The 24526-nt window shown below is 41.4% G+C and overlaps 1 protein-coding gene across 3 annotated transcripts in view; it reads right to left on the reverse strand.

The window, feature by feature from the left end:
• MAGI1 (membrane associated guanylate kinase, WW and PDZ domain containing 1) overlaps positions 1-24526 on the reverse strand; it is a 624267-nt gene that overhangs the window by 226100 nt on the left and 373641 nt on the right. The gene's annotated exons all lie outside the window — the stretch shown is intronic.

The following is a 24526-nucleotide window of genomic DNA, read 5'->3' on the forward strand; positions in this document are numbered from 1 at the left end:
GGCATCCCTCTGCCCCCCACCCCCCTGCTCTCCCACCCTCGTTAGTAAGAAAACTTTTGAGACACCTTTGGCTATGGAGAGATAAGCTCTATTGTCGCATGGTCAGTCCTTGGGAACCGCTGGACCCACTCCTTGTCCGAAGGCATTCTGCACACAGACTGTCAAAGGAGTTAGTCAGACCACTGGCTGCGGTTCCCCAACCCAGGTGTCACAGAGCCGCATGCAACCATCCTCCAAGAATTCATTACTGCTATTCAGCAGCAGGAGACAGAGGGGCTGTGGCATGCGAGGAAGTGAAGAAGGACAAGAAAATAGGAAAAGGAGGTTGGAGGAAGGAAGCAAGGGTCATTTCTCTTCCTGAGTAGGGATGGAGAAGGAATGAGGAACCTAGCTTGAAAATGGGCTGAGGACCAATTTCATGGGATGGCAAGGCAGTCTTAAGGAGAGAGGGGAAAAGGTGATAGAGCAGCAGAGCTGGTCAAATAACAAGGCAAAGTAGATCTTTCCCTCAAATCCTTACCAGCTGGATTTCGCAGCAGATGATAAAACACAATTTGTTCCTTCACAAGTGCTACTCGGGGCACACTCACTGTGTGCATGGATGTCTGACTATTCCTTGAACAATCCAGGCTGTAGAAGGACAGCATTTCCAGTGTCCCTTGTCCTTCTGGTCACTCACAATAGTCCAAAAACTCCACTCTGATGTCAGACTCACGGAGTTCCAATGCTATCTTCCCACTTGCCTGCTGTGTGATTATGCGTGAATTACTTGTCAATTCTGTGCATGATTCTCCATGTGTAAAAAGACAGAATGAAAACTTCTTACTTGTTGCGAGGTTAATACACCAAGTGCTCAGCACAGTCCACTATTACAAAAAGGTGCTCACTAAATGTCACCTGTTATTACTCCCATTGTTATTATGACTTGGTCTCCGTGTGAAGTGTCTCCACAAAATGAAAGCCCCCAGCCTCTACTTTCGAGAGGACCTCCAAAGTGGAAGAGCGCCCAGGGCTTTACTGAGCAGAACGCAGACCCGAGTACCTGGACATCACTTGACTGGTCAGAAAAAGTGAATGAGATGCCTTGGAAGAAAACCAGATTTGTTTGCCTCATTCTTGTTCCACATCTACATTTACGAAGGTACAAAGGCCTTGAGAGTGAACTATGAAATATTAGCTTACATTTTTGGTTTGAGAGAAACAATACACTTTAGGGAATAGTTTCTTTATCAACCATGTACATAAGATACGTGAACATTCCATCATTTCCCCCTCAGTCATCATCCAAAAAGAAAAGGGGGAAAGAAAAGCAGATTCTACAGAAAACTTTCAAAAGCCTATAGCCACAACCTAATATGAAAGATGGAATTTGTATTTTATTAGTTTTCCACAGGAAAATGATTTTACAGCACAAATTAAATGGCTCTTTCACAAGGAAGCTGCACCCAGACTGCACCAAAGGGAACAGAAATACAAAAGGCATTCTCTATGAAAGAAAGAAGAGAACTTTTATTCAATAAGTATTCAAGGATGTAGCTTTCCAATCTTCAGTAGGGGGAGAAAAATAGCCCTCATTTGGTTTAGAAATATCCCTTACAATAACAAATAATTTTCAGAGCTCCAAAGAGCAGGTTTCTCTATGTATACATGAAGAAAAACGAGAAAATTCCATAAAAATCTACTTGGTTTTTTATCTGAGTACACACTTGATCTAAAAAACTGAAGCCCTCTGAGCTTGTGTGGTCTCTAGCACATGCCAGCAGAGATGTTTAATTGCATTTCTTCTGAATTCTCTTTTGTCACACACACACACAAATGAAAACTGCAAGGTCCCAGCCAGCCTTCCGTCATGGGTGCCCGACTTCTGAACTGTCAGGTCAAGCTACTCACAGTGTCTTGAGGGCAGTTTAGAGTGGCAATGAGGTACAGACACTTCTTTCCTAGCGATTTTTAACAAACAGCTATGAGAAAAGGGCCAAAAATTTCCTTCACTGAACATGATCAAAGCAATCAGAGAAATGATTAGGAATCAGACCAATTAGTCATGAAAAAGTGACTATTCAGGAGGCCATGGAAGGTAGTGGTTAGGAGAATGGGATCTGGGGCTAGACTAGCTGGGTTCGAAACCCACCTCTGTCTTTTTTGTGACGGGAATCATTGGGTAATGGAGTTTCCCTTGCAATGCCTCCACTTTCTCACTGTAAAATGGGAAGAGAGATTTCCTGCCTTACAGGATTGTGATGAAGACTAAGTAACTACCCACCAGGCAAAGCACAGAGAAAAGTGTTCAGTGAGTGTTGGTTGTGACTGTCACATCAACCACTTCTAACAGTTAGGTGTGGATTTGCTCAGAAAGCCTGCTCTGCCTATGTCTTTCCACAAATACCTACTGAGTACATACCAAGTACAGAGCACTGTTGGATGTAATAAAGAAGTATAATAATACATCTACAAGGTTGAAGAAGAAAGGCTTTATAGTTATTTTTTAATAGAAGTGTCCTTTGGCTAAAACTATATTGAATTGGCATAACAGGTCACATTCATTGAGTAAAATACAATAAAAATTTGAAATGAACAGAAAAAAGAATACAAAAATTAGCAATAATAATAAATAAAAATCTGTGGGCAGTACCCAAATTCCTACACTTAAGACAAAATTATAGCCTTCAATGCATTTATTGGAGAATAAGAGAAATTCACAGAAATTCACAGAAAATGAGTGAATTATGCTTTCTACTCATGAAGCTGGAGGAAAAAAAATTAAATAAGCTAAAACTAAAAAAAAGGAAGAAAAGTGTTAGGACAATTATCCACATAAAAATGGTTGAAAACCTATGTGATACCATGCACGAAAATTAACTCCTGATCGATCAGGCACCAAAATTTAAAATCTAAAACTATAACACCCTTAGAAGAAAACACAAAAATGACCATGAGTTAGACAATCACACTGAAAGCACAAGCAACGGAAGAACAGATAAGTTACACTATATCAAAATCAAAGAATTTTGTGTGAAAAACAATACTAACCAATAAAGTGAAATGATAATCAAAGTGGGAGAGAATACTTGTGAATCACATAACTGATAAAGGCTTGGATCTAGAATATAAAAAGAACCCCTACAAATCACAATTAAAACCACAAATAACCCAATTAAAAATGGGCAAAAGACTTGAATAGACATTTCTCCAAAGACAGGTGGACAGTAAGCACTTGACAAAACTTACCCCATCATTACTCATCCGTGATATCCAAATCAAAACCAAATAAAAATTCACTAGGAAAGCTATCATTAAAAATCCAAGAACTGGTGTGGACCTGGCAATTCTACTGCTCAGTGTACAGCCAAGAGAACTGAAATGGTATATCTACACAAAAACTTATAGATGGATATTTCTTCAGGCATTATTCATAACAGGTAAAAGGTAACAACCCAAATGTCCATCAATTAACAAATGAAATCAACAATTGTGGTATGGTCACACAATGGAATACTATTTGGCAATAAAAAGGAATGAAGCATTGGTATCTCCTACAATATGAATGTTCCCTGAAAGCAGACGCTAAGTTAAAGAAGCCAGACACAAAATGCTATGTAATACATTATCGTACTAATGTGTAATGGCCACAACAGGCAAATTTATAGACAAAAAGTAAACTACTGGCTACCTAGGGCTATGGAAGTTTTATGCCAAATGAGGGCTGACTCGTACAGGGCACAGAATTCTTTTTGGAGTGATAAATACATTCTAAAATTAGGTTGTGGTGACAGTTGTACTACCTTGTGAATATACCAAAAAAAACTGAGGACTGTTAAATATGTGAATTATATTTCCGTAAGTTGTCTTAAAAATGGAGAAAGAGAATAATGAAATTAACATAAAAATATAGATACGTAGGCAATAAAGAAAAAAATCAAGAGAAAGACTCTTTCAATGTAAGGACTTATAAAATTGAAAAGCCTTTGGAAAATATGACCATGTGAAGGAGAAATCACAATCAACTTTAGAACAAAAAATTAGGCATTACAAATATACAAGAGAATTATTTTCCTGCATAAGAGAATATCATGTATAGCTCTATACCAGTTAAAAAAATCTAGAAAGAATGGGTCATTTTGTAGGGTAATAAATTAATGAAACAACTTGAAGAAGTAGTATGAATCTTGAATAGAGCAATGAATGATTATAACTAAAATGAATTGAAGTTAAAGGATTTTCTCCTCTCTCCAAGTTCCTATAAAGAAAAAAACAAAAAAAAACAAACATGTCCCAGACCAGGATACTTTATGGACAGATTTTACCAAGTCTTCAAGAAGAGTATGGTACCTTTATGTTATTAATCTAAACATATATTCTCCCTCTACTACATATTATCAGTTTTCTGTGGGGTCATACATATTTATGAATGATTAGAAAAAGATCTCAGAGGAATATTTTTAAATGACCTTTAGGAAAGAAGAGCCCAAGACCGGGATGGCCAGAGAGGACACTGAAATTCATTGTGACGCTTTGATTTTCACAAATGATCTGTATGTATTGCTGACATTAAGAGAAACATTAATTTGACAATTACGTGGAATGAAAAATTGGAGTGCACACTAGAGATTTGTATTACATTTTCTGTCTGGCTCACTGGAGCAAGGACGGGGGTAGGAGGGAGGCAGGACTACCACCTCACAGAGGCTTATTCTAATAGTAGGCTAAGCCCTTACGAGCTGTAGTCTCCTGAATGCTGAATGTGCAAACCTAAATGCAAAGTTAAAGCACAAGTAACAAATAGGAGTAGCCTTCTAGAAGACTTACAATAGCAAAATTTCTTTGTTCTAAGATATTACTAATTAGAAGGTGTATCTTTTTAAAACATTTGTTTTATGTTTATTCATTTTGAGAGAGCAAGAGACAGAGCACAAGTCAGGGAAGGGCAGAGAGAATGAGGGAGACACAGAAACCGAAGCAGGCTCCAGGCACTGAGCTGTCAGCACAGAGCCCAACACCGGGCTCAAACCCATAAACAATGAGATCAAGACATGAACTGAGGTTGGAGGCTTAACCGACTGAGCCACCCTCTGTCAGGCACAGAGCCTGCTTGGGATTCTCTCTCCTCTTTTTGCCCCTCCCCTACTCATGCACACACACACTTTCTCTCTCTCTCTCTCAAAATAAAGAAATAAACATTAAAAAAAGAAGCAGGGACACCTGGGTGGCTCAGTTGGTTACGCGTCCGACTTCGGCTCAGATCCTGATCTCGTGGTTCGTAGGTGTGAGCCCTGCGCCAGGTTCTGTGCTGACAGCTTGGAGCCTAGAGCCTACTTTGGATTCTATGTCTCCCTCTCTCTCTGACCCTCTGCTGCTCTCTGTCTCTCAAAATTGAATAAATGTTTAAAAAAAAAAAGAAAAACACTCTTCAAATGATAATATTTTAAGGTGCATTGTTTAGATTCTGCAGCTATGTTCTGCCTGGAAAATAATGTTTAGTTACACGATGCTAGTTTATAAAGATTATTTAAGAAACAACAAATCTTTTTTTTGGTTATTAAAGAAAATCTTGCTGGTTCGGAAGGAAAACAAAAATGCCTCAATATATCTGATGCTTTTTAAATTAACCAAGGGGCCTGAATATAAGATCAACATCTAGGAGAGGAGTGAAATTGCAGTTCCTACTGTTGATTTTTATTTGTGGCTTCTGGAACATGAGGACTTTGCTATGTCAAAGACAAATGATAAATCACTTCTCTTTGTGTATGTGAATGCCCATAGATGGGTATTTTCCTCATAATAACCTGTGACTTCCACCCGGAAAATACTAAAAACAAACAAACAAACAAACAAAAACCCGAACTACAGACCAGCCTGAGATGCGAGTTTCCAGCGGGTTCTACCTTGAATTGACATGACCATGAGGGTCTCCCCTTTCTGAAGAAACAACTCCACTGGCAGTTTTCTAGCTTTTGTTAATCAGCTGGGGAGCCAAAAAAGCAAAGAGGAAATCAACAGAATTCTTTTGAGTGTACATTTCAACAAGAAATGGAAACAGAGCACACATGGAACATTCTTACAGGGTCACTATTCTATCTAGTATTACTTCTCTTCGAGGTGTGAAAGATGACTGTCTTCTTAGGGTGGACCCAGATGAGCTTTTTAACAGGTTTTCCAAGAAAATGAAGGGGAAAAAAAGGCAAGCTTCCACAGGTGAAGCCTGAAAATGGCTCCTGCCATGCTAAGATACAATCTGAGGCAGCCAATGAGAATGCCTGCAGTGGTACCATCAAAAATGAAAGTTCCAGGGACTTCAAACTTTCACTGCACAAGGGATGGTGTCAAAATTGACGCTTTAAATCTGTAGGGCGAGATCTCTCTACAAATGACCTGTTTTCCAAGACCACACCCCTCACTTTAAAACTGTGCAAACCTACATTGACCGAGCAGTATCATCTTTGGGTCTCTGACTTTCACTGGCTTAAGGACACGTATGAGGCCTCCCAACCATATAGTCACCGTGTGCCTGCTAGAACTCTTCTCTCCACTCATAGACACCAGCCAAATAAGCAGCTGAGTAAATCTGTCACGATGAATAAATAAAGGAGGCATGAAAAACAGATGTGATCCTTGCCAGAAAATGTGACGGGAAAGGCAATGGTGCTTTGTGAGGAACATGTACCCTCAAAGGGAGTGCTCAACTTCTTGCAGGTATACAAAGACTCAGTGATGGATAGTCCCAAAACTGGCAATAAAAAAAAAACCTTGCAGGCTGATTCGACCCTTTCTAGGGCTCCGGTCCTAACTTTAGAGCATGCTGAAGCGTTTTCAGCAGACCACAGCTCATGAGGAGGCAAGAACAGACAAGTTCACATCGTACACTGACCATGTGAATCTGCCCATCCATGTGCCTGATGTTTGTAAATGATAAACTGTCCACCTCAGCCTGGATGGTGGGTTATACAATAGACATATCTGAACTGTAATTGCTCGAATAAATATCAAGCATCTTGGTGGCAGAATTACAGAGAGCAAACTGCAACAAAGGTCCATTTTTACGCACAGCACAGCGATGAGGTGTAACAAGGCCTACTGGGTAACAGGGAGTTACCCGTTCTCCTCCTATGTTTCAGGCCATTCTGCTCACTAAACAGCTGTCATGGAAGGAGACCCCCAGAGTGTGCATCTCTACTCATCTGATGCATGGATATACTTCTGCAGTTGGAGCACCTACTATGTGCAGCACCTTCCTTATGTATTATGTCACTCATTCTCACCACAGTTCTATGGGAAACCTCAGGGAAGTGACTTCTCCGAGATCACAGAGCCACAGAATGCAAAAGATAGGAGTCAAACCCAGTTTGGCCCATACTCCAAACCTATGTTTATATGGCAGTCAAAACACTGTGCGTCTCAGTACCCTGAAAGCTGAAGGAGGCTGCTTCTCCCAACAGTTCCCTTGAAACAGAGGTTTTGGACAAGGCTATCACAGGTGCTTAGGGCGAATTTTAATAACTGCCTGTGCCACTGTGATTTACTCTCCATTCCAATTTCCATTTCAAAAAGACACCCAATCACAGTAATGTAACTCACTGTAATATGGTGTGGGCTGTCCAGTTAGTTCATCCCCAACATTCAGGAATCTAGTGTACAAGGGACATCCTACGCTGGCTCTCCCAGAGCAGAGGATTCGTGCTCCTCTCTGACGTCCCTCTCCTGCTGCAGGTCACACTTCCCCCTGAAACTACTACCACCTCAGACCCTGGAGGAAGCTTATCATTGGGATCGGCAACGTGTCTCTATATGGAAATGGTATATTTAGGGTCTTTAAGGTCCTGGCCAGCACTGCCGTCTCTGCCAGCACTACCACTATGCCCATGATCCATTCCAGCACCCTCCATCTGTGAAGTGCTTAAACAAGACCAGGACCGTGTTAGGCTTCACAGCAACCTTTTAAGGGAGGTTGGAGATTCCTACTTTGCAAATGGGGAAATCAAGTCTCTGAAATGCTAAATGACAAAAGAGGAAAAAGAAATTAAAGACATGTTCCCTACTAGCATGCTGCGTGGGTCGATTTCTTTCACTGGGTCCTATCTCTACATCTTATTTTATTCTCTCCTTTTCAGAAACTGGCTTCTGGTTTGCATCTGTCGTAGATGCAAAGACAAAATTCTTAGAGAAGAGATATGACCTCTCGTGTTCCTCTGTAAGAGATCAGTCACTTTGGCCTATTGCGTGTTATGCACATGGCCATTGTCTTTCCTTTTGTACTGCAAGTATAAAAAAGAGAGGAGGGCATAGGGAAGGAGAAGGAAGAAAAAATATTATATCTTAACGGGCGAATCGTGTGATAATGAGAATTGATCCCCAAACATACACACACCCAGTTTAGATACTAGTCACTCACGCCTTCTTGTGCTTGGAACCATGCTAAGTGATTAACACATGCTTCCTCTTGTCCTGCTCAGCACAACCTAGAAAACGGGCATTACTGGCTCCATCCTATACATGAAGCTCAGAAAGGTCCTAGCACAGCTACTAAGCAGCAGAGGCAGAATTTAAAACCCAGCTTTTTCTACAAATCAGCAAGAAAAAAAAACAAATCACCCAATTAAAAAGAAAAATGGGGAAAGACTTGAGTAGGAACGTCATAAAAGAGGGTATCCACACAGACACCAAGCATGTGAAAAGGTGCTCAATATCATTCTCTATCAGGAAAATGCAAATCAGAATCACAAGGAGATACTGATGCACGTCCACCATGATGACAACGAGAAACATCGTGAGGATGAGGAGCAATTGCAATTCTCACACATGCGGTGTGCAAATCGACACAAACACTTTGGAAACCATTTGGCAATATCTGCTGCAGTTTAACGCACGTCTTCATCTTCATCCAGCAATCCTACTCCTAGGTGGGAATTGAGTACATATGTCCATTTGTATAAGAATGTTCCCAGCAGTCGCTGAGGACTGGAGACAATTCACATCAGCAAAAGAATGGATAAACAGATCACAGTACATTCACAAAATGCAAGGCTACACAGGAAAAAAAAAATCAAAGTGCTGTAACATGCAGACAATATGGGTGAATTACAGAAGAGATATAAGAGGAAGAGTAAGGATGAAGGAATACATAGCGTATGATTCCACTTACATGATATTGAAAAACAGGTGAAATTAATCTAGGGTGGTAAGTCAGAATCACAGTTTCCTCTGGGAGGAAGGACAAGTATTCAACAGGCAGCCTCAGGAGGGGGCCTGGTAGAAAGGTCAGTGTATTCTATATATTGTTTGCGGTAACAGTTCATTGGTTACATATGTTTGTGTTCAGGTGCGAGCACATGTGTATTTCTGTAAATAAGCATCAAGCCAGGCACCTAAGGTTTATAGAACATTATATGTATTTTACACCTTGTGTAAAATTTTTTTATTGTTTACTTTTGAGAGACAGATAGGTCACGAGAGGGGAGGGACACAGAGGGGGAGACACAGAATCTGAAGCAGACTCCAGGCACCAAGTTGTCAGCACAGAGACCGATGCGGAGCTTGAACCACTGATTGCAAGATCGTGACCTGAGCTGAAGTTGGATGCTTAACCAACTGGACCACACAGGAACCCCTTTAATTTTATTTATTTGTTTATTTTTTAGAAAAGGTCTCTGTTAGAACTCAAATATGCCTGCCTTTAGTAAGTGTCAAAACTGTCACACTCTAATGCTGGGGTCTGGAAGGAGAGGAAGAAATGGATGTGTGTGTGAAGGAAGGAAAGAAAAGAAGCAGGGAAGGGGGGGACAATGCTTTCAGCTCTTCAATGTTCCTTACAGACACCATAGTTTTTAGTTGTATCTAACAGTGTGTTTTTTCTCAGTTTGTAAATGATCCACATCTATAGTGACCTCAGAAGGTACAAAATCCCTCCACAGGGCTTCAAGGGCATTGGGTTTCCAAGGGGGTGCCTAATTCCACCACGATGAAGGAGGCTGACGTCCACCAATCCACAGGTGGTCTATGGGCGGGGGCGGGGGAGTGGAGGACTAGACTGGGCAGCAAACATGAATCTCAATCAAGTCTGCATTAGCCACACACTTTTATCTACTGGGAAGAAAACATGTAGATTCCCTGAATCAGCTACATTTACCCAGGCAAACATTGCTATAATGTAGGCTGAATTCCACTCTACCTGCTGGTTTTATATGATGCATCATTTTTAGGTCATGTTATACATTTAAAGAATATCTTATCTAAAACTCGGACAATGTTTTTATTCAAAATTCCACTAACAAAAATGTGGTGTATTTTTCCCCAAATAACCAGTTAAGTGAAGTTGAGACTGTGAAAAACCATTTAGAGATAAAAACAAGAAATGTGCGCCCTCAACTCAATTGATGGTGCAAATTAAGAAGACAGAAATTGTAACTCCAAACAATCCTGTAAGAACTATTTGTAAAGATCTTATGAGACAGGAAATGAGAAATACGTTAACTTCATTTAACAACTACACAGTTTCTAGCATAACCAAATTTTATCTCATTATTCTTTTTCTTTTAATTTTTTTAAGGCTTATTTATTTTAAAGAGAGACAGAGACAGAGCATGAGCAGGGGAAGGACTGAGAGAGAATGAGAGAGAAAGAGAGAGAGAGTGAGAGAGACAGAGACAGAGACAGAAAGAATCAAGAAGGCTCTAGGCTCCCAATGAGGGGCTCGAACTCATGAACCAGGAGATCATGACCTGAGCGGAAGTTGGACACTTAATCAACTAAGCTGCCCAGGTGCCACTTATCTCAATTTTTTAAAACACTAACAGCAGCAGCATGGCCCCACCTCGAGTAGGCAGCTCATGAGAATAAAGAAGACCCAACTAGAAATATGGCAACCTCAGAAGAAAATGTCCAAAGAATAAGCAGTTTTCCTTCAAATGACTGAAGTTGAGGAGAAATCCAATGAGAAGGTTGTGCCTTAGTAAAACTAAAGTTCCAGTAGGAATTTAGACACTCCTTAGATAAATGTCACTACTCTGCTTAGACTTCTTCTATTAATAAGCAATGGAAGGTGTATCTGGAATAGCCAAGACTTCATCAAAAGAGTCATTCCATAGCATTCCCTACTTATTTATTGAACTTGCCAAGGAACAGATGAAGTCAAATCCTCTGACCTAAGTCTCCACAGAGGGCCTCAAATCTAAACCTTTGTTCTCTTCAAACAAAGTTGTGTCTGTAGTCGTAAAGCTACACTAAAAGGAATGATAAATATTTAAACTTGGGATCTATTATCAAACTATATTACCTTTAGTGTAGTTCGAGTTAATGTTTTATACATCTTGCAATTTCATACATCTTGAATAGTACCACATAGCTATGTGTATGTTAAAAAGCACTAGTTAAACATAGAGATTAAAATCATGTCCTGGGGCACCTGGGTGGCTCAGTTGGTTAAGTGTCTGACTTCGGTTCAGGTCATGATCTTGCAGTTAGTGAGTCTGAGCATCAGGTCGGGTTCTGTGCTGACAGCTCAGAGCCTAGAGCCTGCTTTGCATTCTGTGTCTCCCTCTCTCTGCCCCTCCCCTGCTTGTGCTCTCTCTCTCTCTCTCAAATATAAATAAACACTTTTTAAAAGCCATGTCCTAACTTTAAAAAAAAAATTGTTTATTTTTGAGAGACAGAAAGCATGGACTGGGGGGAGGGGCGGAGAGAGAGGAGAGAGACAGATCTGAAGCAGACTCTGCAGTCTCAGAGTAGAGCACAAAGTGGGGCTCAAACCCACCTACCACAAGACCATGACTTGAGCCAAATTCGGACACTCAATTGACTGAGACACCCCGGCGCCCTGCCACACCCTAACATTTGCTGCAGGGTTGGTTTTGGTTGTGCTTGTTATGCTGTGTTAAAGTATCTTTAGGAGACTCAAAAATATAAGTAGTCTCTCAATCCTTAAGAGGTTCTAAGGAGCAAGTAATGTCCAAAAGAAATTATTTGGGGACTATGCCTGGGAGATTAGAAAGGTTAATGTGTCCAGTACATCCCCAATAAACAGATTCCTTTTTAAACGAGGAGTTAATCCTATGGATGCTAAGTAGAGTCACTGGTCCAGGGCCACATGGGTAGATATTTCCCAATTGTCCCTGGGAAAGAAGACACTCCGCTTTTTCTTGTGCCTCTTCTTTGGGGTTTGTTTCACTTCCTTGTCACACTGTTTCATTGGTCCCAAGGCTGAACCTGGTGTCCATCCTTGTAAGTTCTATTGTCCGGAGCTTTACCCTATCAAGAATTGTACCTTAGATGGGGTGCCTGGGTGGCTCAGTCAGTTGGGCATCTGACTCTTGATTTCAGCTCAGTTCATGATCTCATGGTTTGGTGAGTTCAAGCCCTATGACGAGCGAGCTCTGTGCAGACAGCATGAATCTGTTTGGGATTCTCGCTCTCTCTCCCTCTCAAAAATAAATATTAAAAAAAAGAAACTTACCTTACTTTATTACAGCTGTCTCTTGTTTGTCTTCCCCACTACACTCTAAACTCTCCAAGAGTAGGAAATATAACCGGTTTACTCCCAAATGCTGACACCTAACAATGTGACCTGCTCATGATGGCATTGAAGACATGTTTGTAGAATGGACAGATAAATGGAATAAATGGAGGTCACTGGCTGAGAAGATGAATCAACTGATCAATGAAAGGAAAAAATGAAAGAAATAATAGTTACTCCCTAGCAAGATCCAATTCTAATACTGTCTCCATCCTTTAATTGGCTGAATTCAGAATGGAGAGATGGTATAACTAGATTGGATTAGGCTTCTGGTATTAGCGTATCCAGTGGAGGGGCACCCATGTGACTCATCAGTACAGCGTGCAACTCTTGATCATGGGGTTGCAAGTTTGAGCCCCCTGTTAGATGTAGAGATTACTTAAAAATAAAGTCTTAAATAAACAGACAAGCAAACAAATAAATAAGTATCCAGTGGATCTTATCCTCAGTGGAGAAAGGTACATCTTCACTCTCTTTGGCAAGCATGGTTGAGACACATACCTCTCAGATAATGGCAAATTTGATCTTTTAGGGTTTATGTCTAGTTGTACTACTAGTATAGAGCTAGTAAAATCATGAAACCATGAAATCAGGGTGCGGCCCAGCACTAAGGGCCCCATGAACATAAACCACAAACTGAATAGTGCCCCCTGGAGTTGTATATCATGGCACTTTGATGGGCTCTAGAACTAGGAAGTAATAATCTTACAAGGAATGACAAAAAAAAATATGTTTAATTATGGATTCTTTCTTCCTCCTTAAAAAAAACTGTTCTGTAGAGCTAAAAGTAATAGGTAATATGAGCCACTGGTTAAGAGTGAAACTCCTGGGGCACCTGGGTGGCTCAGTCAGATAAGCGTCTGATTTGGGCTGATTCATGATCTCACAGTTTGTGGGTTCAAGCCCTGCATTGAGTTCTGTGCTGACAGCTCAGAGCCTGGAGCCTGCTTCAGATTCTGTGTCTGCCTCTCTCTCTACCCTTCCCCAGCTCACTCACTCGCTCTCTGTCTCTCCCTCAGAAATGAATAAATGATAAAAAAAAAAAAAAGAGTGAAACTCCTGGAAAAACACAGACAGCTCTTCCACTTATTACATGGACATCTAGGGAGGTTATTTAATTTTGAGGAGAGAATAACACCTAGCACAAAGCAAGTGCTCAATATATATTCATAATAATTTTATTATCCTTTTAGACTGATCTAGAACCCTATTTGCAGATATTTAGAATCCATTTAAAATAATTTTCCTAGCTTATTTTCTAAATATACTCAGTAGTTACAGACATCTGAGCAAAGTCGACGTTGTGTTTACTGGTGGGACCTTCAGTAACCATCCTGATATGGTATCAAGAGACTCCAGTCTCTCTTCACAAATGGAAAGCAAGGCACTTAACCTTTCTCATCTATACGGGAGAACCGAAAATAGTCATACTTCCTTCACAGGATTTCCATATGGATTAAATGAGAAACTATAATAAAAGCATGTAGCATATACTTGGTATTTCACAAGACTTAATTTTTCTTTTAATATATGCACAATGTCTTCCAGGATAGTCTCTCTACACTCTAAGACACAATATCTAACAACGTACTAATAAAATCTCAATTCTGGGGTAAAAACAGTGACATTTATGGGGGGGGGGACCCAAAAACATCAACACTCACATAGAATAATCAGTCCCCTTTTCCTAAAACTATATTGGTCAGTTTTTTACTATTTTTTTTCCATTGGCATGGGTCTAATAAAATACTTGGAAATTATTTCAAATTTAAAGAAAGTAGCAAGAATAAGAGTGGTTCAAACAACACTATATGCAGACTCATCTGTTATTAATATTTTAACCTACTGGCCTGTCATCTGTTCTTTCTCTCCCTCCATCCCCACACAAAGTATATTTGTAACCATTTTAAATGTTTTGTAGCCATTCAAAATCAAGGTGCATTCACCACGGCCTTTTATCCCTAAACACACCATAGTGTACTGTCTAAAACAGGTATGTGTAATTGATTAATCTTAAATGCAAGAGGAGAGTATGTCATTGAGCAGGTACTAAGTCTAATTCATTCATATTATGGTTGAAATAATATAAGTGACATTTTCTTGTTTAAACTCAAGGTCACTGGGTGCCTGGGTGGCTCAGTCAGTTAAGCATCCGACTTGATTTCTGCTCAGGTAATGATCACACAGTTTGTGGGATTGAGCCCTATGTCGGGCTCTTCACTGATAATGCAGAGCCTGCTTGGGATTCTCTATCTTTCTCAATGCCCCTCCCTGACTCATTCACACACACCCCACAAGTAAATAAATAAAAATATTTAATCACCGCCCACAAATAAATAAAAACATTTAATTTAAAAAAGTAAATTTAAGGTCATTATTTTGGGTAGCTCATTTCATATGGACTTGAGGTAAGCTCATCAGAGCATTCCTGGTTAAGCATCCTTACTTAGACCTTGGCATAAAAGCACATAATCCATTACAGAAGCAAGAAAATGTATTTGCACATAGTTTTAAGGAACACATTTGATACAAGGAGCTTTCTTTAAAAATGTTGTACTTTATTGTCTTGACTCATGATTCCTGAGAAGCTAAAATTTGATAAAAACCAACTCTTAAAATAATAAGTGGTGAAGATAATGTGAAAACCTCCATGTCCCTACATAAATTGCCGTGGAAATCGTTTTGTAATTGCAACAAATCTTGATGAAAAAATCTCAGCCAGAATTATAAAGCAATTAAATAAATTTACATGTCTGCCAAATGGATATATATTAGTATCCTACACCCAGCCAAGGACTAATCCATATGGTATTAAGAGAAGACTTTTTCAAATTCAGTAGGTTAATTTAAAGTACGGTTTTGAGGTGATGCACCCAGAGAAATAAACCAAGAGCTTGGACTCTTGGGAGCAGTTAGAACTCGAAGGCATCTGGGTTCCATCATTATTAAACAGTGCATCATCAAACACCTGAGTCACTTAGCTAAGCTCTCCACACCTCAACTACCGTACTTTTCAGGGTTCGGAGAGGGTTAAAAGACGTAATACTTGTAAATCACTGAGCACAGTGCCTGGTACATATATAAGCACTAGATTAATAACGGAGGTTATTATTAAGCAATGAGGCTGATCTAACATTTTCATAAGAAGACTATCAGTTATATCAACTCTGATTAAACTTAAATCTGAACTCCTATGGCTTTCCTTTTTTTTCTTTTTTTACACCCCTGAGCACCTTACAATAAAGAACACCAGCCAGGCCATGTTTATCATGAGGCTATTAACAGACGTATAAATCAAGTCCAGTGTGCAGAACTATTAAGTTGGTAGTTTTTCTTTCCTTTTTTTTCTCCAAAATGATTCCATCCATTCAGCAAATATACAATGGCAATTAGGGTTAACAACAGCTAATAAGAAATACAAAGAACAAGAACACTGGGGAATTAGCTGATGCTGGGAATATGCGGAGAATGTGCTGTTTCAAGCACGCCTATTATTGGCTAAATCATCCAATTATTAATCTTCACTATGTTTCTGCCTAGCATCCAGTGTTGGGTTGTTACTCGAAAAATGCTAGAAAAATCTTTTTTTTTCTTTTTTATAGATTTTAGTTTTAAGTTATTTCTATGTCCAGCATGGGTCCCCAACCAACCCCCCCCCCCCCCCCCCAGATCAAGAGTTGCATGCTCTCCCGAGGGAGCCAGCCAGGTGCACCTGGAAAGTCATTTTTTTTAAACTTAGCTTGTTCCCCTTTCCAGGGGAATCACATAAATTATCAAAACCCTTTAAAGAGAAAATCATATAAATAGGGCTCAAAGCCTGATGAGAACCTGAAAAGAGCAAAGAGAGAATACTGGACTGGACAAGTCATGCTAGAAATGAGAAGGAGACGGGTATGGAAGGAAAACAAATGTCCTAGGTAGAGGACCTCTGGAGGACCAACGAAGTGCCATACTCACTAAGCACCGGGTACTTAGCTACTTCTCATAAACATCCAAAAAGGTATGGGTCCCTGAGTGGCTCAGTCGGTTAAGCGTCCGGCTTCAGCTCAGGTCATGCTCTCACGGTTCATGGGTTTGAGCCTTGCATCAGGCTCTGTACTGACAGGTAGCTCACAGCCTGGAGCCTGTCTTCAGATTCTGTGTCTCCCTCTCTCTCTGACCCTCCCCTACTCATGGTGTGACCCTCCCCTACTCAGTGTGTGTGTGTGTGTGTGTGTGTGTGTGTGTGTGTGTGTGTGTCTAAAATAAATAAAAACGGTCAACAACAACAAAAATGGTAGTGAGAAAATGGCGCTCCGGAAAGCCTGGGTAAGCTGGCCGGCTGAACGGAAGTGGGAAGCCGCAGAGCCCGCCAGCCTCCCGGTGTGCCCAGCCCCGCGCAACTGGACGTGACGACCCGAGAAGAGCAGTTATCCGATGCATGCGTGTCCTACTCATGAACTCACTGATGGGGCACCTCTCTTCTCCCGCAGCAAGACGTAAGTGATGCCACATGAGTGGCTTCAGTGCTCCGGGGCGGGGCTTACTCTCCAGAAAGGAGAAGTGGAGAAGTGGGTTTTGTTTTGCGTTGTCACAACATGCAGTGAGTTCGTGGCATTTATTAAGGGGGTATGATCAGAGTCCCACCTTCCCTCACAAACCTTCAACACCCCACCAGACCGCTGTGTCCATGAAAATTTGTTTATAGCTATCTGAGCCCAGACGCTAACTCTGAATACCATCTGAACAAAAGGTTGTTTTTCTTTTTCAAATCTCATTGCTTTTTTAATTTGGCATCTTTCCTTGCCTAGACTAAGGTGCTACTTTGTGAAACACAAATCCTATCTCAGGTTCCACTTGGTGGAATACGGAACTGTATGTGAGACGTGACACAGCAAGCAGAGGGGGAAGGTCCCTTGATGCGATCTTGTGTTTCGAGTGTTTTCTATGCAGATAACCATGTGTTAAACATTATAAAAAGGACAGAAACGTATTAAAAGCATAAGAATCCATCCCTACCCGTGAATCTGCTTTGCTGCCAGATATCCCATTATATAAGCTATTTTGAGCAGCGCATTTTTTTAAAGTAGGCTTTATGCCCAACATGGAGCCCAATGCAGAGCTTGAACTCAAAACCATGAAATCAAGAGCTGAGCTGAGATCAAGAGTCAGATGCTTAACCGACTAAGCCACCCAGGTACCCCTCTAGCAGCATCACATTAAAGTCGCCTGTTAAAAGATACATATTATGGAGGATGGAGGGCCGTATGGCACAATAGAAACCATTCACATCTTCCTTCTAAATCTTGGCTGCTTTGAGGACAACCCAATTTTGTTAAATGCAGTTCATTTCTTTTTTTGCTTTGGAAGAGAGAGAAAGAAAGTATGAGCAGTGGAAGGCAGAGAGAGAGAGAGAGAGAGAGAGAGAGAGAGAGAGAATCTTAAGCAGGCTCCATGCCCAGTGTGGAGCCCAATGTGGGGCTCCATCTCACCACTGTGAGATCATGACCTGATCCGAAATCAAGAGTCAGATGCTTAACTGACTGAGCCACCCAGGAGCCCCAGTTTTTTAAAAGTAAGCTCTATACCCAGTGTGGGGCTTGAACTCATGACTCAGAGACCAAGAGTCATATACTTCACCAACTGAGTCAGCCAGGAGCGCTGAACAAATTTTTGATGGAGAAGGAAGGAAAGGTCAGGTGTAGGCAGTAAGAGGGTGCTCCGTGAGTAGGGAAGTCTGCAGACTGGAGACTAGCTGGGGACACATGGGAAAATATAGTGCCAATGGGTGAATGGCAAGGGGAGGGGAAAAAGTTGAAAACTCCTGGAGAAGATATAAGGGCAGATACTAATCTTATTACAGGGAACAAATCTTTGGAAATGAATAAAAAAGAGAAAGAGCTTATCAGTCCAAGGGCTTAAGATAAGATCCTTAACATTCTGTGTGTCTCCAGTGAGGCCAGCGTGAGACCACACACACCCAGACATCGGGCAGGGTACCTTGTACACAGCAGGAATCCACAAACCGGAGCGCATCTGTGAGTGGCACCAGCCACATTTCTGCAGGAGGCCAGGCTCTGGAAAGGCTGCAACAATCCTTCTTCATTTGAGACAGCACTTACTTTGCTTACAGGACAAGGGCAATAACCACAGTGAGAAAGTTTCCCGGGACTCTTATCTGGTCAGTCCTGGGGTTGCTTCCAGAACTGCCTGGCTCGTGAATTATGACTTGAAGCATTCCACTTGTGTCGAACACACCCTGAAAACAGAGGTGCACAGGCCAGGAGAGAAGCAATTTTCCAGCGCCCAGATCTTTGTCCTCCCCTATTGCTGATAAACTGGTCTAGCATGTGTCATCAGTTTAAACTGCAGAATGGGCTGAGTCCAGGCCAGCGGTACTGGAGAAGGCAGTGCTGAAGAGAAACTCAGAGGTTCAAACAATACCAAAGGTGATTTGCATCCACGATGTCACAGCCACAGTCAGGGTAACCATGATGCCGCCTGTCAGCAGATGCTAAGGGGCCTGTTCGAACAGGGCACCTCTACAGAGAAAAACCAGGACCACCTATGTTTATCACATGAAATTTAAAGTGTCCTGTAGATCAAACACTCTTAATCCCTTTGTAAACCCCTTTAAGTCACTGATCAATGCCTCTTACACCAGATACAATGGTTTCAGTATCAGTGAGAGCCTGGATCAACAAAGTGTTAAGGCACAGAACAAAACTGACTTGTCTGCTCCTCTTCCAGATGACCCTTGCTTGGAAAGAAAGATGAGTTCCTCAGCGTGGCGCGCAGAGGTGGTGTTCAGCATCCCAGAGAAGCCAGAGAGGGTGAGTTGTATCTCGTTTTGACAGCAGTGGTACAGTAACTGACAAGCAATGGCAGGAAACACATTTATCTGCACAGGGAAAGCAGCCATTCTGAAGCTACAATCTTAGATGCTGTCACATCGGCTAGGACCAGAAGCCAGAACGCAGAAGGCTATGGATGCAGGAGGCACACTGTTATCTAGACTGTAATTGGGGGAGCTGAGGATGGCCACTCCAGCTCCAGGCACACAGGGGCCTTGACTTTTTCCTCTGGGTCTGGATTACTGGCCGAGTAATCAGTGGAGTCCTTATCAGCCACCGGGGTGGCTCCAACCTCGGAGCTGCTGCCTTTTATTCTCAAAGCGTGATGGCAAAAGCTTCTCTGCTGTTTCTCCCAAACGTTAAGTAACCGAGACAAAACATAAAACATGAAACACAAAAAGCGAGTTCATCCATTTCTTCCTCTGTTCATTTATTCAATAAGTATTTATTCTATGGTCCAAGCACTGAGTGAGGTGTGGGCTGGTCACTGAGAAAGACACAGTCCCTGACTTCAGAACAGTCCGATTTGAATAGGACAGAAGGACAGACAGACAGACACTCAGCAAGCAAGGGAGCTAGAAGGGGGTCACGGGGTTGCTCTGGCAGCAGGGAAGAGGGCCCAATCTGTGGAGTTCTCTGGGGCACAGAGGTTAAAGTTTAAAAGACAGCCATCTTCGGGTCAGATGGAAAGGCAGGGAAAGAAGAAAAAAAAAAAAAGAGTCAGCACCCAGTTACAAGAAGGCACCCACTGTGTTCGGGGAATGGAGGAAGTCTGTGTCACTGGGAGGCGGGACTGGGCATGTAAGAGAATCTGAGGGGCAGAGTCAAGAGTATCATCTAGATGGTTCCAAGGAATGAGAGAAGTGAGCAACACAGATGACATTTATAGGGTTTTCAAATTCATTTATTTCAAGGTGGTTTTCCACAGGTATACTAAGAAGAGATTTAATGAAAAAGACGATAGACTGAGATATCCCAAGAGAATCTTGTAATGATTTCTTAAAAGCTGAATCATCATTAAAGAATTATTAGAATTCTATCACACATATCAGCAAGTTACTTGAAAACAGAGAGAATATACTTATTTTTAAGGTACTGTGCCTTGCATAGCCCCTATTCCCATAAGACCTCATGATTTTAAAGAGGTACAACTATAAAGTTCAGCAATGAGGGGCACCTGGGTGGCTCAGTCACTGGAGTGTCCAACTTCAGCTCAGGTCAAGATCTTTCGTGGTTTTTGAGTTCGAGCCCTGCATCGGGCTTTCTGCTGTCAGCATAGAGCCCAACTACTATCCCTGTCTCCCTCGCTCTGTGCCCCTCCTCCAATCAGGCTCTCCCTCTCAAAAATGAATAAACATTTAAATAAAATAGGGGCATCTGGATGGCTCCATCATTTAGGCATCTGACTCTTGGTTTCAGCTCGGGTCATAATGGTTCATAAGTTTAAGCCCTGCATGGGGCTCTCTGCTGTCAGCACAGAGCCTGCTTCAGATCCTCTGTTCCATTCTCTCTGTCTCTCTCTCTCTCTCTCTCTCTCTCTCTCTCTCTGCCCCTCCCCTATGCTCGGTCTTTCCCTCTCTTCTCAAAAAATAAATATTAAAAAAATACAAAAATAAATAAAATAAATAAGACAATAAAGGGCAGCAAGGAGAAGCTTCTTCTCTGCTTTTTTCACTCTCCAGGGTCCATGTTATACTGCCTTAATCACACTTCTATTAATGATGCACAGCACAGGAATCAGAACTGGTTTAACTCTGACTATGCTACTTGTGGCCTGTGTGAATCTAGACAAGCTATTAACTTCTCTGAGCTTCTGTTTCCTCTAATGGACCCAGCTCTTAGGGACACTGGTGGCATTCCCAATTGCTTGAACAATATCAAATGCCTATACAATTGAATGTAGACAGTGCTTGAAGTAGGTATGTCTCTTTCCATTTTAGTAAAGAGTGAATGAGACTCAGAGAGGTTACATAATTTGCACCAGGTCACACAGCTCTAGGAAAGCCCTCAGACCTCACACCGGGGCTTCTGACTAACTCTATAATCTAGTTCTCTTTGCTGACATAATTCTAGTTGTTTTGGGGTTTTTTTGGTGGCAATTTTTCAATGGCAAATATAATTAAATTTCAACTCTGATGACCTTTTTCATACTGTGGAAATAATCAAAGTTTATGAATAAAGGCAAAATAAAAGGGGAGTGGAGTAGAATAAGAGCTGTGCAAAAATAGCATTGGAGGAACACTTGAAATGGGTGGACTGTATGGTGTACGAATTATACCTCAATAAGGCTGTTAAAAATAAGAAAAATTAAAATAGCGCTGCACGAGAAGTGAGTTGTGTGGCATTTTGAAGCGGTACAATTTGGGGGAAGTTATACTGGTTGCTCCATTTCCTCATCTGTGGAGCAGGGATGCTCTTATCTGCACTGCCTTTGCCAAGGAATGAGGATAAAATGGAATCTTAAAGGGTAAACCCCATCGTGGTGATATGAGGACACTAAAAAGAACCTTGAGAATGAAAGGGCTTCAGTTATTCATTTCTAGTGACACGGGAGCCTTCTAAAATGTATAAGACAAGATGTCCAGCCCAACTCGCAAACACCTGTTCATGAGATCATCACTTCTCAGAACGGTGAAGTCACTAAAACAGCAATGGCAGGAAGTTCTGGAAAACGCAGATTACGAGAACTTGTTTCCCCGTGGCACAGTTACCACAGAATCAGGGGGCTGTATTCTCCAAAGGAAGGGCTTCCTCATCCGTTGGCCCAACAGGTTGACAGAGACTTCTGCTGTACCAGTCACATGGGCTAAGGAATTAAAATAAACTCAAACTTGGCTTGAGTTGTCCAAGCTGGTAACAGAATCCCAAGGGACTCGTGGTCTGCTCATGTTCAAAGGTACACATGCTATGCCAGACTCCGACAGAGACCTCTTCTGAATTTCCTTCCCATTTTATGAAGGAAATGTAAAATGAAACGTTACTTGTTTTCTCTTTCAGTAGGAAGACCATTTCTTCCTTCTCCCTGTTCCCCATTTGTGGGTTTCATAGAAATGAAACATTAGCACCTAGGGCTTTATCCAAGCAAAGACAAAACAGGATTTTTCACTGTTTTTAAAAGGCTGAGGTCATTTTTGCCCCAATTCCTATATAGTGGTAAGCTTAAAATCAAGCCATTTAGCTCACAGTCGGGTCCTATAAATCAGGGGAAAAAATAAATGGGAAAGCAAGCCAAAACGTAACCATAGTAACACCACAGATGCGTCAAGAAATAGTATGTTCATTTGCTTCATTCCCCATTTCTTAAATTGGAATCTAAGTAAGGGAAAAATTGCACAGAGAACAATCATGATTCTGCAATTACTGAATTCTGCACCACAGCATTCAACCTGCTGTCCTTGGACTTCAGAGGCAGCTACGATACAGCTACAGAAATCACCCGGGATAGTGAGAGTCCAGTAGACCCAAATCGGACACTTATCAGTGACTTGATCTCCCCATGACTCTGTTTCCTCATCTGTAAACCGAGCATTAAAAATCCCAACCTCCAGGGAAACCTGGGTGGCTCATTTGGTTAAGCACTGAACTTTGGCTCAGGTCATGCATGACCTTAGGGTCCATGAGTTTGAGTCCCGCATCCATCTCTGTGCTAACAGCTCAAACCCTGGAGCCTGCTTCAGATTCCGTGTCTCCCTCTCTCTCTGCCCTCCCTGACCCCACTCATGCTCTGACTCTAGCTCTCAAAAATGAATAAACACTAAAAAAAACTTTTTTAAAAATCCCAACTCCAAGAGCTATTTGAGGGGTAGAACTGGTCAGTATTTCAAAGTCAGGACAATGGTACACTCAGGAGACCAGAAGTCCTGATCACCTTTAGCCTTGTTTGTGTGTTTAAAAAAATTTTTTTTTTAATGTTTGTTTATTTTTCAGACAGAGAGAGAGAGACAGAGTGTGAGCAGGCAAGGGACAGATGGAGAGGGAGACGCAGAATCTGAAGCAGGCTCCAGGCTCTGAGCTGTCAGCAAAGAGCCCGACGTGGGGCTTAAACTCACAGACTGTGAGATCATGGCCTGAGCCAAAGTTGGGGACTTTATTGACTGATCCCCCCTGGCGGTCCCTCCTGTAGCCTTGTTTTCATTGGCTTGCTTTTGTGCCTTGGTTTCTTGGTCCATAAAAAGATTTAGAATCCCTTTATAACCCATACAATTAACAGTAAAAATTATTATAAATCCAAGTGCAAAAAAAACTGCTGGTAGTTTTTTGGAATGCTATAAAATTATAGCATTCCATTCCAACGCTGAAAGACTGAAAGAACTGAGGCCCAGAAAGTCACATTAATGCATTATCACAACAGTCTCTCTGTCAAAGGCAGCTCTGTCACTCAGCAGAGGGACGACCTTGGGGCACTGACCCAACTTAATTGCACTCAAGCTCCTTTCCCTTTGGAGACTTGGTTTTACTTTATATCAAGTAAAATGAAGGGCAGGGGGCTGTTCCAGAATCTGATCTTTAAATGTCCCAGTCTAGGCTTTTGACCTATGTTCCTGCGAATCTAGGATATCTTACATTAGTTCTGTTTATCATTATGCAGTAGTATTAGGAAACTGACTTCTACCATCTGGCACAACATTATTTATTTCTTTTAAAGAAAACCATTATAGCAAAGAAATCACAGCAATAAACTAGATACCCTCAACTTCAAATTATTTCTCTCTTATTTTGCTGGTTAAAAACTACTACTTCTAAAAAAAATAAAATTTCAAGCTTTGAAGGACTGGGCAAAAACAGAAACAAAAAAACTTCAAGTACTCAAGCCAAAATCATTCTTTCTTCTCAATTTTAAATAAAATTATGTAATTATAGGTCTCCCCAGAAATCCCACATTATTAGCTGTATAGGAATGCAGTTTGGGGGGCACCTGGGTGGCTCAGTTGGTTGAGAATCCAGCCTCGGCTCAGGTCATGATCTCACAGTTTGTGAGTTCGAGCCCTACATCAGGCTCTGTGTTGACATCTCAGAGCCTGGAGCCTCTTCTGAATTCTGTGTCTACCTCTCTCAGTGCCCCTCCCCTGCTCGTGTGCTGTCTGTCTGTCTGTCTCTCTCTCTCTCTCTCAAAAATAAACATTAAAAAAATTTAAAAACAAAAAAGGAATGCAGTTTGGTAGAACATGGTAATACTTCACTACAACTCAGC

This window comes from Suricata suricatta, chromosome 12 (assembly GCF_006229205.1).
Source record: "Suricata suricatta isolate VVHF042 chromosome 12, meerkat_22Aug2017_6uvM2_HiC, whole genome shotgun sequence".
Taxonomy (NCBI): Eukaryota; Metazoa; Chordata; class Mammalia; order Carnivora; family Herpestidae; genus Suricata; species Suricata suricatta.